We start from the raw sequence: 16335 nt of genomic DNA, 5'->3' as shown, positions 1-16335 counted from the left end.
GGCCCAGAAACTAGCAGAGCACCACTTCTGCTGAATTCTACTGATCAAGGGAATCACAGAGCCTGACCAGAATTTAAGGTGGATGAGTGGGTGCGGTTCAACTGTACCTCTCCGGGGGAGGCGGAACCACGAATTTGCCGCCATCTTTAATTCTACCACAGGACCCAACGTTTAGGTGAGGCAACTCCCTGTGGTGTTTGGGAATCCTCAGTGAGGGACACAGCTGTAAGCCGTCAGCAGCTGGTTTTCCCCGGAGCTGAGGGTTGTATGTGCTGGTGCCGAAGGGGAGACCTGGTGAAGGAGCCAGAGTCCACTGCAGGAACGATGACGCACGTTCCTTGGAATTAGCCCTGATGGGCAGTTAACATGGAATTGCACCTTGAGGAAGGGAAAGGATTGACAAAAGATTTGTCTAAGCAAACTTCCCTAGTATCCTTCCACAAGGGGGCTTGAAAGCCTTGTGTGAAGAGCAAGTGGGCACCCAGAAGTTAGCAGAATTATCAACAATAACACAGGATCACCCTTCAAGTCTGCAGATTTGGTAATAGACAGATGTCTGTTGAGTGAATCTCAATGGAACTTGTGCTAAAACCTCTGATCTGTAAGATTCTTGGGGAAAAGAAAGGAAAGACATGGATTTTGGGTCTCTATGTTCTTAGAAAGTTTGCCTCAGCTTTTAAAATCACAGGATAGTAGAGCTGAGAGACACTGGTGACCATTCAGCCCCATTTCCATTTGCAGAAGAGAAAATATGATCCAGAGAGTGAACAAACTGTTTATTGGAACAGTTTGTTTCACTCTCATACAGCTAGTTAATGCAAAGCAAGGAGCAGAATCTGATCTCCCGACTTCCAGTTCAGTTCTCTTTCTTACTCTAAGTCAGTTTTCAAACAGGAATTCCTCTGGTTGGCATTGGTGTGGTCTCTGAGGTACCCCAGGAACCTGGGCCAGGGTTGGTCCAAGATACAGGATTTCTGACATACAACTTTTGAGTGCAGGCATCAAAAATGGATAAGGTTACTGCTCTTTTTAAAAATTTGGAAATAATCCTCTTGGAAAGAATACACACTTTGGTGTGTTTCTTATTTTTTTTAAAATCTACATATCCGGGCTTCCCTGGTGGCGCAGTGGTTGAGAGTCCACCTGCCAATGCAGGGGACGCAGGTTCGTGCCCCAGTCTGGGAGGATCCTGCGTGCCGTGGAGCGGCTGGGCCCGCGAGCCATGGCCGCTGAGCCTGCGTATCTGGAGCTTGTGCTCCGCAATGGGAGAGGCCACAGCAGTGAGAGGCCCACGTACCACAAAAAAAAAAAAAAAAAAAAAAAGTCTAAGTCTACATATCCAAGTAACAGCACCTAATGAAAAGATTAGAATTTCGTTTTGCTTTTGCTTTAGATTCAATCCAGTCCAACAGACTCTTACTTTCCTGTTAAGTACAAGGCTCTTTGCTATAAGCTCCTATGAGCTGATACAATTCCCTCCTCTCAGGGAACTTACCTTCTAATTATGTAGTTACATGAGGTCAGCCCCCTAGAGGTCCTTGAAGCTCATAGATAGTACGGAACTGCTGAAGATTTTAGACCATGGGAGTGTTAGGATTAGATCTCTACCTTTTTAAAGAAGATATTAGAAGCTGTTTCAATGGTCCAGATGAGCACAAAAAGCTGGAAGCTCTGGGGCTAGGAAGGAGGGGGCAGCTTTACTAGGATGTCAAAGGTTTAATGGGAAGAGTCCCAGCTGTAGTTGTAGTTTAATCACCTAGCAGGACGCACCAGAGCTGACTTATTTATAAACAAGATTGCAAAGGCAGCGCTGCAGCAGTCATGTGACTCTTGCTGTCTTGAAAATCCCACCTTAGGTTAGTAAGGTGGTCTCTGTTGTCTAGCAGATGCCTAATTACCAGGCTCACCTTTCAGTGACAAATGAAAACACAGATACAAACTAATGGACAAAGAAGAGCCCCATTTATCTGTTTGTGTTGCTCGACAAACGGCTCAGCAAAAGCATCTCAGGGAGCGTCAATCATCCCATTTTCCTTTTTTCTTTTTTCTCATTGCAGTCATTACTGGCCGCAAAAGACTGCTCACAAAACAGCTAGTGATTATAATTTAATGCATCCTTTCTGAAACCTGCAGGGAAATTAAAGCAGGGGCCACCTGGGGTGGGGGAATGGGGGTGGGGAATGGGACAGGGAAATGGCTTGGCTACATCTGAGGTAATAGCTTTAAGTGCTAATTGTGAAGCACTTCCCGGCTGTCTGACCAGGGCTGACCTTAGGCAGCTTGGGAAAGCCGAGGTCACTCTTCTGCAAATAGAGTCCACTTATGGTGGTAGGGGAGCTCGGGGATCCCGGCTGGAGTCCCCGCTCAATCTGAGGAGTGGAATGTCGTTCCTGAACTCTAAGGGAACCCCAGAAATGCCTGTCCATGTCATCCAGCATCCTTACTCAGCTCTGGACCAGGCAAAAATGTGGTTGGTTGACTTCCGCTCACGGGAAGCCACACAATAGGAAACGAAAGCATTTTTTGCCATTATTAGCATGCAACCTCGCATGCTAATAATTTTCTCTCTCTCTCTCTCTCTCTCTCTCCATTACTCTCCACTCCTCCCTCCATCACTACCCTCCCAAGTAACTTAAGGTCAGATCCCAATGATCTCATAATAAAGCCCAAAATCATTGAAACGAAAGATACTCATTCTGCATCTGAAATAATGCTCTTCTGATAACGGTATTTTGCAAACACCCTAAACCTGCACTCTCCATTACAGTAGCCGCTAGCCGCATGTGGCTTTTTAATGTACATCAATTTAAATTTAACTTAACTTAAAATTCCCTTCTTCACTAACACTAGCCAATATCAAGTATCCAATGGTCACATGTGGCTACTGGCTACCATACTGGACAGTGCAAACTCAGTGCACAAAATGTAGTAAGACAAGAAGAGTTTTGAGTATTTATTACCTTTTTGATATAATAGTTAATGATAAATTTATACAATCTAATTTTTAAATAGTGACAGTGCTTAACAGCCAGCTCACAAAATTCCTGAAAATACAATAATGAACTCCACAAGCCAGTAAAAGCCAGCTCCCGCACCCCACTGGGACATTTCTCTCATTGCAGAAAGTTCTATTGGACAGTGACGCCCCAAACAACTCACCAGTTTACTAGTGTGGTGATAGAAATATTCAGAATGAGAATAAGACACGTCGCACCCCTGAAACTGGTAGCAAGGATAAAAGACTTTAAGGATCGTAATCTCTCCATCAGTCCTTGCCTTCCTCGGACCTAAACCAAATTCCTTGCTCCTTCTTTGCAGAAGGGAATACGTGCTTAATTGTTTTAGAGTATATCATCATCCTCCCAGATGCTTTGCAACAAACTCCCTCCTCTGTCCTCTGGTACACTCCGTAAACCTCTTCTTCCTTCCTTTCCTGTCTTCCTCTGACTGTAAACCTGGTTTTTTTTTTCTAACTTCATCATCACGGTAAGGCCCGAGGCCCGTGATTATCCAAGTCACCTTTCAATTCATCAGCATCCCTGGTGTTTTGCATAGAATTCAGGACAATGCTGTAGGCTGAAACCTCACCAGAAATTTATACAACACCATAATACTCTTCTGATTCCCCAGGCGTTCTTCCCTTGATTGGAGCCTGGGATCCATTTGCTTTCTCCAGATACCAGAGCTTTCTTTTCCCTGGGTCAGAGAATTCAGAGTGAGGTTTGTTTCAGAATAGAAAAAGCACACAGAAGACTCTTTCTTGTCGGCGAACCCAAGACAGAAGCTTCTTTTCTTTTCTCCAAGAAGAATATGCTCAAGAGAATTTTTGCAGGAGGTGATGCCAGTGACTTTCGCTTTTGTTTTGGCTCAAACTAGCAAATGACATTTGGTCCTGAAGATGAACGTTTCCAGGAGTAAGGGCCAGGGCAGGGGCCTGTGGTTCTAGAGCCAAACCTCATAACACTCACCGTGCAGCAGCAAACTCCAGGGAGCTTTGGCAAAATGCCGGAGTCCAAGCCCCACTCTCAGAGGGTCTGATTCAATTAGTCTGGCCCCTGCATCAGCATCTTTTAAAAATTATTTTGAATTCAGGTAAAATACACATAAAATAAATTTTACCTTATTAGCCCTTTCCACATGCACAAGTTGGTGGCGTTAGATACATTCACATTCGTTAGATACACTCAGTTTTATGTTCTCACCAACAGTGTATGAGAGTTCCAGTCCTCTACATTATTGCTAATATTTGGAATGATCGATTAAAAAATCTAGTCATTCTAATAGGTGTGTAGTGGTATCTCATTGTGGTTTTAATTTGCATACATCTTCTGTGGTGTATTGTCTCTTCAAATAACAGATCATGGGCTTCCCTGGTGGCGCAGTGGTTGAGGGTCCGCCTGCCGATGCAGGGGACACGGGTTCGTGACCCGGTCTGGGAAGATCCCACATGCCGCGGAGCGGCTGGGCGCGTGAGCCATGGCGTCCGGAGCCTGTGCCCCGCAACGGGAGAGCCGCCAACAGTGAGAGGCCCGCGTACTGAAAAAAAAAGAAAAAAAAAAAATTCGCAGATCACTTGTTTCAAAAAGGGTGGTAAGATTAATAGTCTAACATAGCTATTAACATGTGTTAACATGTCTCCAAAGAGCACAAACACAAGGCAAGAGTAAAAAGTGAAAAAACAGATTAATCTGCTTTTGGTCAAATGAAAATGTTATAGATCCCGAGCCAAAAAAAATATTCTTGGGATTAACTTTTTTGATGCTCTAAACTGATCAAGGTAAAATTGTTTTTAAAGATCAGTCTCAGTCTTTTGAAATAGAGGGATTGATTTTTTTAATGGACATCAAAACTAGAGGACATTGTCTTAAACTGATACAATGTTATGGCTGGAAGTGATCTCAGTGATGATTAAATGCAGGGGCTATAAATCTTTTATGTTCATAACACATTTTCAAATACAGACTTAAGGTTATTATCTTAAGGGAATCGAGTCAGTTACATACATTAAACAAATCAGCAATAATTGCAACTATAATCCCAGCTGCAGAGTATCAGTGTCTCAGAGAGTGTATAAAGAAATCCACACACACAGTCACAATTCATTCCTGGGTTACTGATTGAAAAGAGCTGTTTACTGCCCTGACCAAGATATCTTAAGTATTCATGAGACAGAGTTTTCGTAAATTCTAGAAGCACATGATTTTCTATGATGGAGGTGATGTTAGGTCACGTGTTTACCGGTTACTTGGAGCAAATTGCACACCACTCTTGATTTTATCGTGTGAGCCATTCAGCACAACATCCTACGAAAGACCACCTTGCAGTGGATGAACTTGTCACCAAAGTTCAATTTTAACGTTAGTTTAAATTTAGCAGCATGCCAGCGTGCCTCTGTCAGTCACTGAGAACCGTACAGTCTAAACCCTCTTTTTCTAGATATGGCCTTACCTGGGGTCTCACTTTCAGATAAACCAGAACCAGAATGCATATCTCCTCATGACCAGGCCAGTGTCCTTTCCACTGCATCTGCCTCTTTCTGCCTCAATTCAATTAAATAGTTATTGACAGAAAAGGATGAATTTAGATGAATTTCCATCTATGAATTTATCTAAATTTTATATCACATGAACAGAGCAGGGGTTGAGCTATACTTATGCTCCCAGGATATCAATAATATGCGATTAGAGTTCTCAGATTTCTTTCTACTCATTTCCTCCATATTCTACATTATGTCCTCTGCCAACATTATTCCATGGAAATGACTGCCTCTAAAATTACAAATGACCTACTTCTTGGAAAATTTCATGGTCCTTTCTCAGTTCAAAGGTTCCCCTCATGCTCTATAGCACTTGATGATTTCTTGGCTTCTTATTAAAACTTTATCCACGTTAGGCTTCTATGATGCTAAATTTCTTGGTACCCTTAACTCTTCACCTTTTCTTGGCTGGATTGTCTTCTTACCCTCTCCACCAATCATTGATGTTTCCCTCTTCTCTGACTTGTATTATCTCTCTATTCTTTTGTCTCTCTATATCTTTAAAGAATTATTTATGTCTTTTAACTGAAAAGACTCAATTGTTTCTTCAATTCTAAAACTTCTTTCCTCCTGGAACTCTTGTTGGACCTGTGTTAGAGCTTTTACATTTACCCTCCTTAACCTTTAGCTTCTCTTTCATATTTTTTATCTCCTTGTCCCTGTATATTTTACTTTTGGTGATTTCTGCAGTTCCAGCTTCCATTTTTACTAGTCGTGCCTTCAAAGTGACCGCTTAGAATTTTTTTTTTAACCTATTCATCTTTTTCATTTCAATGACTACACTTTTCTTTTTTAAGATTTCTACTTGCTTCTCTTTCTTCTGTACCTTCTTCGTCTTAATTCATAATTGTCTGTATCTCTTTGAAAGAGAGAGAGGAAGAGAGAGACAGAGAATTCCACTTAAAATGAGCCTGAAAAACGTCAATTCCAAAACATGCAAAAGTAAACACATACGCACAGTCACATTCTCATATGTCAACACACTCCATATTTGGGAGAAAAACTAACCCATGATGAAATGGAAGTAAGAGAATCATCTCAGAATGACATCATAACAATGACGGTTCGTATCCTCAGAAGGGTGAAGCAAAGAATCACACTGAGTTTAAAAGAATATAAAATTATGAATCAAAATGAACAAATATGAATAAAAAAGTGAACATGAAAAAGAACCAGCTACCAATCCTGAAAATTAAAAATAAATTATTCATCTAACTCATTAATTATAATAGATAAATATAATAGATAATATATATATATATTTACTAAATGTCTGTTTATGTGTCAGGCACTGTTCTAGGTGATGGAAAGAAAATAGTGAAAAAAGGAGTAAAAGAAAATCCCTGCCTTCCAGGAGCTTGGTTTCTTGTGAGGGGCTATCAGACAATCAGCAAGATAAATAAGTAAGGTACATGTATGTTAGATAGTGACAGGTCCTAGTGACAAAAGGAAAGCACAGAATAGCAGGGAAAGTGTTTTAAGTGTGTGTGTGATTACAGTTTTAAGTAGGCTTATCAGAGATGGTCTCAATGTTGAGTAAAGATATGGAGGAGGGGAGGGAACAAGGTATGTAAATATCTTGAGGGAAGAACATTCTAGTCAGAGGAAACCACAAATGCAAATGCCCCGAGGAGCTTGTCTAGAGTTCTGAGGAATAGCTAGGAGAACAAGATGACTGGAATGGTGAGAATAAGGGGTACTATGAGGACCAGAGAGTGTAAAGCCTTGCAGGCCATCGGAAGAGTTTTGGTTTTCACTCTGAGTGAGACGGGAAGCCATTGGAAGGTTTTAGCAGAGGTGTGACGTGATACGGTTCATGTTGTAACAGGATCACTGTTGACTAAAGGGGTCAAGGGCAGGATCAGGGAGACCAGTTAGGAGTCAATTGCTATAATCCAAGTAAGAAAAGATGGTGACTTGTACCAGGTTGGTGGCAATGGAAGTCATGTGATCATTTTGGATATAGATATGAGAGGAATTGTTGATGGATATAGATATGACAGGAATTGTTGATGGGTTCAGTATGAGATGTGAAATAAAAAGAGAAAGTAAGAAGGATCTAAATTTTTTACCTGTGTAACTAGAAAATTAGTGTAGCTATTTACTGGGATGGAAGAATCAGGCATGTGGGGAAGATCAGAAGCTCAATTTTAAATGTGAGCTACTTATTAAACATCCAGGGGAGATGCCCAAGGTGGCATTTTGATATACACACCTGTATTCAGAAGAGAGGTCCAGGATGGAGATATGAATTGTGGAGTCATCAGCATATAGCTGTAATTAAAACCATGAACCTGGATAAGAGCTCTCAAATAATGAGTGTAGATAAAAAAGTGAAGAAGTCCAAGGGCTGCCCTGGGGCACTTCAGTACCTTGACGTTGGGGAGATGAGACAGAAAGTAGTCATCTAGGTTACGGATAACAAACATTATGATGGACACCAAGGCAAAATTAGACAATTAGAAGACGGTCTTGAGGAATTTATTGGAATGCAAAGCAAAGATGTTAGAAAATAAAAGCTATGACACAGAGAACAAATGAAAAGACTCTAACATGCATCTACAGAAATTCAAGACAGATAATAGAAAGAATGGTGGAAAAGGAGTATCTGAAGAAATGACTGGAAATTTTCCAGAGTTGAAAAACTAGAGTCTTATGGTTGAAAATACGTACCAAGTGCCTAGCAGAATAAATAAAACTATACTTATGTAAATACATCATAGTAACGCTAAAAAATATTTGGAATAAAGAGGTGATCTTAAAAGGTACCAGAGGGCATAGAAGAGAAATTACCTTCAAGGAAATAACAATTTGATTTAACGAGGTTTCTCATCAGCAAAAATCGATACCAGAAGACGAGAGAGGAATACCTTTCAAGTCCGAAAAGAAAAATACTTTCAAAGAAGACTTCTATACTCAGCTATCATTCAAGAATAGGGGAGAAAAGATATTTTTATACCTAAAAAAACTAAGAGAGTTTACTAGCCATATTGTACAAAAAGTAAAGGTAGAGGAAAAAGATAACTTCAAAGAAAATATTAAAATAACTGGTAAACAAACCTAAATACTGGCTGTAGAAAATCACTGATATGTGCATGTGTGTGTTTTAAGATGACAATAAGAAGGAAATGAGAGGAAGGAATTCAGTATGTAGCTAAAGAATGTTAAAGTTCTTGGTTTTTTTTTTTGTTTTTTTTTTTTTTTTTCGGTACGCGGGCCTCTCACTGTTGTGGCCTCTCCCACTGCGGAGCACAGGCTCCGGACGCGCAGGCTCAGCGCCCATGGCTCACGGGCCCAGCCGCTCCGCAGCATGTGGGATCCTCCCGGACCGGGGCACGAACCCATGTCCCCTGCATCGGCAGGCGGACTCTCAACCACTGCGCCACCAGGGAAGCCCCTAAAGTTCTTGTTTTATTTGAGAAAAAGATAAAGATACTCGATGATTTTATACTTTATTGAAAAATATAAAGTTAAGGATGTATATTAAATATGTAAAAATAACTACTGAAATATAGAATTAAAATCTATAAATGTCAGAACAAAGAAGAAGCACTGGAAGGGAGAAATAAAGATAAAATGATAGCACTTCTGGTTTCAGCTCTGACATGTAAGAGCTTGGACGTCATCACTCCCATACTTACAAGAAAGATAAACAAACTGGGAGTCAATGACTTTACTTGGACTTATCAGAGGACCGAAGTTACAGGGTAAGTCATGCCCCTAGAGTATGGAGAGGCAAATCCACAGTCACAGTGCAGATCTGCTGACCTGAAGCAGAAAACTCTGGCGCCATGAATTGGTAGGAACATTTAAATGACAATTTGGACAAATTTCTGGAGGGTGAGGGTGGATTAGTATGAGAGCAGGAAACTTCTACAAGCTCTGTCTTAGGGTTGGTGGTGGTAGCGGGGAGGGGGCGTTGGCAAACTCTTTCATTAAGTCCAGGAACTCCATCAGGATCTCACAGTGAAGATCTAGAAAGAGCTCCTAGTGGCCCTGGCTGGGGAAGAGAAGAGTAAACTTTGTGAAACACACTGGGGGCATTCTCCGTAACAGAGGCCGTCTCTCCAGAGTAAGACTTTCCCAGAGCCTTATCCCAGCCGGGGAAGGACATTCTCCCTGCAACATCCTCTGGACTTCCTGTCTAAATTAAGTGGGAGAAAAGCTACACCCTTTGAGAAACACTTGTGCAGGTCACAACCCAGAGGCCGGGCCCCCTAAAAGACTGGGATTAACTGTAAAATGTATAGAATGCTTCTTCTCCCCTGTGTCTGACCGCCACAGCAAGACAGGTCTGATGTAGAGCAAGACCTATGCCACTAGTTACTGTCTTATTAGAAAGCTATAGAGATTAGAGGGTGAAGTATTACTGTAGGGATAGATAAATAAATCAATAGAAAGGATGAAGAGTCTGGAAACAAAGGGAAGTAAATATAGGACTTCACAATTGGGTGTTGAGACAACTGATTTTCCATATGAAAAAATGTAAACTTTGGTTCCTACTTCATACCACATATTATGAACCTCAGATATATGAATGACCTGAATTTGAAAAAAAAAGTTAAATTATAGAAGAATAATTTTATGATGCCAAGGAAGACAGAGATTTATTAAATAAGATATAAAAAACCAAAAGTCATGAGAAAAAAATGACAAAGTTGACTACACAAAAGTTAAAACCTTCTGAATGACCAAAGAAAATAAAGGTAAAAGGAAAGTCAGAAACTGAGATAAATGATTTTCAGCACACATATAAGGCAAATAATTAGTATTTTGAATACATGAAGAGCTTGCACGAGCTGATGTTAAAAAGAGAAATTACTGAAATAGTAAAAATTGGGCAAAGGACATGATCAGGCAGCTCACTGAAGAGAAAACCTGAATGTCTAACTAAAGTGTATTTCTTAATTTCCAAATATTTCAGGATTTTGCAGTTAACTTCTCGTGAGTTTTGGCTCTATTCCACTGTTGTCAAAGAACACGCTGTATATATGTTCTACATATGTCATACATCGATTATTTGAAATTTCCAAGACTTGACTTGTGATTCAGCACAAATGACTTATTTAATTGCAGCGTTTAGATCAGAATATTCTACGTTATAGTTGCTCAGTAAACATTTATTGAAAGAACTAACGCAAAGTCACAAAATAATTTTTGCTCTTTTATTTGTACATTTTCTCAGCCCCTCTGCTCACAGCATCAGAATCCTCCGCGATGACTGTCCATATTCTGTGAGGTACAGTGAGAACACTTGGGAATCTGGCTTCGTTTTGAATTCTGGCTCAGCCATTTATGAAATGTCGTAAGCTGAACAAACTTATCTGAATCTGCTTTCTCTTTTAAAAAATGTTTGCAAAAATCTTTTGGGGGGGTTATGGGTAGAATTAGAAATAAAATATGCAAAAATGTTAAACACGTTTGTAGGGATGATTGTAGGAGCACAATGTCACAAATTTCACCCAGATGTCTTAAATATTTGCAAACTGGTAATTCATGCGCATGTTCATAATACCTTCTAGATTATTAATACAATGCCTCAATCTGTCAGAATGAAATACTAATCTGAGCATGATCTTAAGTAACACCTATGAATGAGAAAGAAACGCACACATCGTTTATGGCTGCAATTGTGGATCCCTAAGAGATGTTTCTTCCTTGTGGAATTAATTCCAGAAAAATACCAGTAAAACTCCAAGGGAGGGGGAAAAACCTCCAAAGGGAAAAAGATGGAAATTCCTTGAGTATTTGTGTACTTGACTTAGTGAAAGCATCTAATAAAAATTTCCCAAGTGGACAGCAAATAAAATGAACAGCTGTCGAAAAGTCAAAATCCATTTACATGAATATTGGGCAATACAGGTAGCAGTGCTTGGCTAGCAGTTCTCTGGGAATGTGAAACAGTGAACATATAAATCCTTTGCAATTTGTAGATCTCATTCAAGCTGAATCACCCCGAGTTTTCTAAGTTAGCTGGTGCAGCTGCTAGTTGGCGAGCTCGTGGCTGCAGAACACACCGGGAGCAAGTCACACCGGTTCCAGAACTTGGTGTGAGGAGGTCTGAATAAAGGGAAGGTGCTTTGCAACAAGCTTTTCACAATTTAGACAGGAAGTAGTTCATGGATATAAAAGAAAGCAACAAAATATTCTGTCTCATGAAATTTTTGTTTCTAATTTTTAAGTTTAAAAAAAGCAAAATGTCAGACTGAGCAAGCTTTCTGGTAAACAGGAAAAGTTATTATTTAGAAAAATGTTTCATCAAGTGATCACAAACTTCTACTTCATATCCAGAAAAAGATGTCTTCTTATCTTCTTTATTTTAAAGGTTGATTTGCTTTTACCTACTTTTAGTGTTTATGCTAAATTCTTGTCACTGTACCTCTAACAGTGAATTTTTGTTTTAAAGGATTTTGCTACCTTGGATGATATTCTGCCTAAAATATTTGCTCAGGGTGCTGACCCTCCTGTTTCCTTAATTGTTATTGGATGTTATGTCTCTAAAGCAGTGTTTTTCCGTCTGAGGTCCTCAGATGCTTGGAGGTGTACTCTTGGGTGTACTCCATAACAGTTGTATAGTTTGATGCTTTCTTTTTGGAGATAGCCAAATGTACTGTAAAATTAAAATAGCTTAAAAAGAGAAAAATGGTGGAAGAATTGAATTATCACATAAAACACGTTAGGCATTTAAACCAAGCTTTTAAAAAGATCTGCACTGCAGCAATCAGTAAATTTTCATATTTCAAGTTTACAACAGTGTTTCAGCAAAATAACCTCATGCTTTAATGTTGCTAATCGGAATTTAAAATTTTTTATTATATTTTATTTATAACAAGACCATTAGCATTAGGAAGTTTCCCCTAGTTTTATGTTTGCATGTTTTTAAGTAACATTAATAATCAAAATCATATGTCAACCTTTGAGGATATAGTTTTCCCCTTGAAAGAAGTCTCTGCATATTTAAGCTTGAAAAGTACTATCTAAATTCCTCTTCAACAAGCTCATGTATTTTTGTTGGAGTGTAGGATGACAAGGCCAGTCAACAAAACATAGCTGCCTAGGATATAACTATAGGAACGAGATATTTATTGGATGATTTGGTCACCTGACACTTTGGACCTCTTAAGAGGTACCTGTGATGGGGCCTTAACTCCATGGAACTGAAGTCAAAAGTAACTTTTTCTCAGCCGGTTATAGTGGTCCTCTAGTTCCAGCCCTGCTTCCTCTATCAATGTGGATCTAGGTAACTCAACGGGTTTCCTTGGCTTAGTGGTTTCTAAACTTTTTGGTATGAAGTTTTTTTGTTTTTTTTTTTGTGGTACGCGGGCCTCTCACTGTTGGGGCCCCTCCCGTCGCGCAGGCTCAGGACGCGCAGGCTCAGCGGCCATGGCTCACGGGCCCAGCCACTCCGCGGCACGTGGGATCTTCCCGGACTGGGGCACGAACCCGTGTCCCCTGCATTGGCAGGCGGACTCTCAACCACTGCGCCACCAGGGAAGCCCCATGAAGTCTTTTTTTCAAGAAAAAAGTATCAGATTTCCTATTCGAAAGATAATTGTACTTTTCATGGAGAAAATATATAATCACATAGATCCCATAAATTCAGTAATGCTATTAAATACATTTTAGAATTGTTTATGTTTTGTATTCATTATATGCAGGAATATTGCTGATGCAGACTCCTGAGAAGGCTTGGTATGCATAGAGATACAAAGACCACTTGAAATAATTCATGGTCACTAAGGGTTCGAGGCTCTGAAGTTACATCCACCTTTGTAACTGTTACTACGTACAGTCTCAGCATAGAAAAGGAGTTCTCAGCAAAGCACACAATCACCACAATGCTTCTTGGCATCGTTAACTTGGCTCTCAGAGGGGCAGCCCCAACCGATAGATTGAGGAATAATTGACAATTGAAATGAGTTAAAGTCGTCTGAGTTGTGCTCATATACATATGTATATATGCATGTATACGTGTACCTGCATACAAATACATATCAGATGACTATATATGTTAAATTACATATAAATATTTATATACATATTTAATTGTGATATCACTCAGTTGCAGACCTGGGACAGATATCTGTCAACAAGACTTCAGCAGATTTCCTTATTTATGAAACAGACCCTAAAAGAGAGGACTTCAGGAAGCAGAAAACACATTATTCATTTTAGAAAAATTCTTCACAATCCCAAACGTTGCTGGCCTGCAATGTGCAACAAACAAAAAGAGCGGTGATGTGATCTCCCTTAAAAAAGACGTCTTTTGCTGGAACGGGCAGCCAAATTTAGTAAGTGCCTGAATTCCACAACGCTGACGGTTGTCAACTGAAAGAGTCAAAACGTTATCACCTGTTTAAGCACTGCTGACTGATGTATATTCACAAGCAAATCCAAACAGTTGCACCCACTTTTCAAGCTTTAGGGAAACCAGATGAGACCAGTATCTCAGAGATATGCTATCAATGGATATTGTCTCTCTTTTTTTTTTTGCAGCAGAGTAGGAGAGGGAAGGAAGAATTGCATTAAAATGTAATGTTTGTCAACAGCTGTGATTTAAAAGGGAGAAGAAGAAGGGGGAAGAAAGGGGAAAGTTCCCAGCCCATTGCTAGCTCAGGTGTGGAGCTGTCTGAATACATTGGTAATGCGAGGGGCTGATTCGTCTGGAAGGCTGCCTACAGGTTAGCAGGCCTCATTTCAAATCTCTGACAGCAATATGTGTCGTTTCATGCTTCATCCTCATTCCCCGTGTTCAACACAAACTGGGGTCACTCTATATATGGAAATCACTGTCTTCAGGGCAAAAAAATTAAAAAAGGTGAGATTGCCGCTTTAACCTCACTGGCCTCAGAAAATATGTTTTAGTCCGATACATTATACTAGTAGGAATTATTTATCAAGAAGATACAAGCTTGATATTTCAGAAATAATGAGATGCTCTGGTTTTGCAGCTGAAATTTTATGGTCCACAGAGCATCAGCTATGGATGCAGAGGAATGAAGTAAACTTGCAATGAATGATATACACCATGCAGCCAAAGAAAAACGGCTGTGGAAAGGGTAATATGAAAGTTATAACACAGTACAAGCTTTCTATAGCTAAAGTTCCTTTGCTGTTAAGAGAGGAAATACATTTTAAGGAATGTTAAAAAAAGGTTCACACATAAAAATCTTTCAGGCTTTCCTTCCTGCTATTTTATTTGGCAAACGTCCTACAGGATGAGGAAGCTGTAATAAACACTACAGTCTATGGTTTACATGAAATATTAAAAAATTCACAGCAAAAGAATCTGACTTGTCATCATTGTGTAATGTGCAAGCTATCGCAAGAATAACCCACAGACACAGCAATTAGAAAATGCATAAACAAATATGACAGTGTTTTTTAGAAATGTAGATTTTTGCTTATATACTTCCGGTCAAATTGCCCGAATAATAAGAAGCCATTTGTCGTATTCTATTTACAGGACTTGAAAGGATGCCCCCTAGGAAATAATGGGAAAACATTAATGTAAAAAAGCCAGCCTTCCACTAGCCACTCTGCATGTGTATCCTTCCCCCCACCTCCAAATTCTGGTCTTTCCTGGTTCTAGAGCCACTTCCCAAGGTCTTTTAGATGGCTCACAGTACAGCGACACATAGAAGCAGGACTTGCTGAACCCCAAGCCCAGCAATTTAAATTATCGCCTGGCAGTTCTGGTCCCCTTGGGATATTTAGCCAATAACTGTAATCACGAGAGCTCTTCATTCAAGCACCCACCTTTGCAATGCATGCTTCCCAGCACAGAATCATAGAAAATAAACATCAACTATTTAAAACTCTTTGCAAATGTAATTACCTAAAGTAACAGGTTTTAGATCAGTCTCTCACAGACTTGTGCGTTTTCAGTGTCAGTCAAGGTCACCAAAAAGCATTAATTAAATACTTCAGGGCAGGGGCTTCCCTGGTGGCGCAGTGGTTGAGAGTCCGCCTGCCGATGCAGGGGACACGGGTTCGTGCCCCGGTCTGGGAAGATCCCACATGCCACGGAGCGGCTGGGCCCGTGAGCCATGGCCGCTGAGCCTGCGCGTCTGGAGCCTGTGCTCTGCAACGGGAGAGGCCACAGCAGTGAGAGGCCCGCGCACCGCAAAAAAAAAAAAAAAAATACTTCAGGGCAACGGGTGCTGTGTTAGGCTGTGTACTAGGTATCAAACAAACAGAAGAACCTCTGTACACCCCGTTTTCTCAGCTGTAAAATGGACATAGCAACACTTAATTCTCAGAATTGTTATGAGAATTAAATAAGTGAATATATGCAGAGCACTTAGGACAGGGCCTGGCACACATGTACCATAGGGTAGAAAGCCTTGTTAAGTACGGTCAGTTACCTTTTGTGACAAAGATGACTAGTTGACCCCAGTACATCTTCTTTCTTGGTGACAGAATACCTGAATTTTAACTGGCCACGTGGAATCAGGACTGTTTTCCTCAGCCTCCTTTAAATCTAAGTGTGGACATATATGGGGCCAATGGTTTATAGGAAGTGTCATGTGCAACTTCCAGGAAGTATTTTTAAAGTGCTATCTGGAATGAGGTGTTATGGCTGGAGATCAAGCAGCCATTTTGAACCATCATGGGGAAGTTATATGCTGAGTAAAAGAGTGCATAAAAGGAGGCTGGGACCATGGCAACTTTACAAAACAGCTTTACTAGCCCTCGACTTCCTATCTCTGGGGTTCTTTCATATTGGAGAAACAAAGTTCTATTTTGTCGAAGCCACCATTATTTTGGGTTTAGATCACATGCAGCAAAACACTTCT

The sequence above is a fragment of the Neophocaena asiaeorientalis genome, unplaced genomic scaffold, assembly GCF_003031525.2.
Source record: "Neophocaena asiaeorientalis asiaeorientalis breed wild unplaced genomic scaffold, Neophocaena_asiaeorientalis_V1.1 scaffold141, whole genome shotgun sequence".
Taxonomy (NCBI): Eukaryota; Metazoa; Chordata; class Mammalia; order Artiodactyla; family Phocoenidae; genus Neophocaena; species Neophocaena asiaeorientalis.
This window is presented reverse-complemented; position numbering follows the sequence as displayed.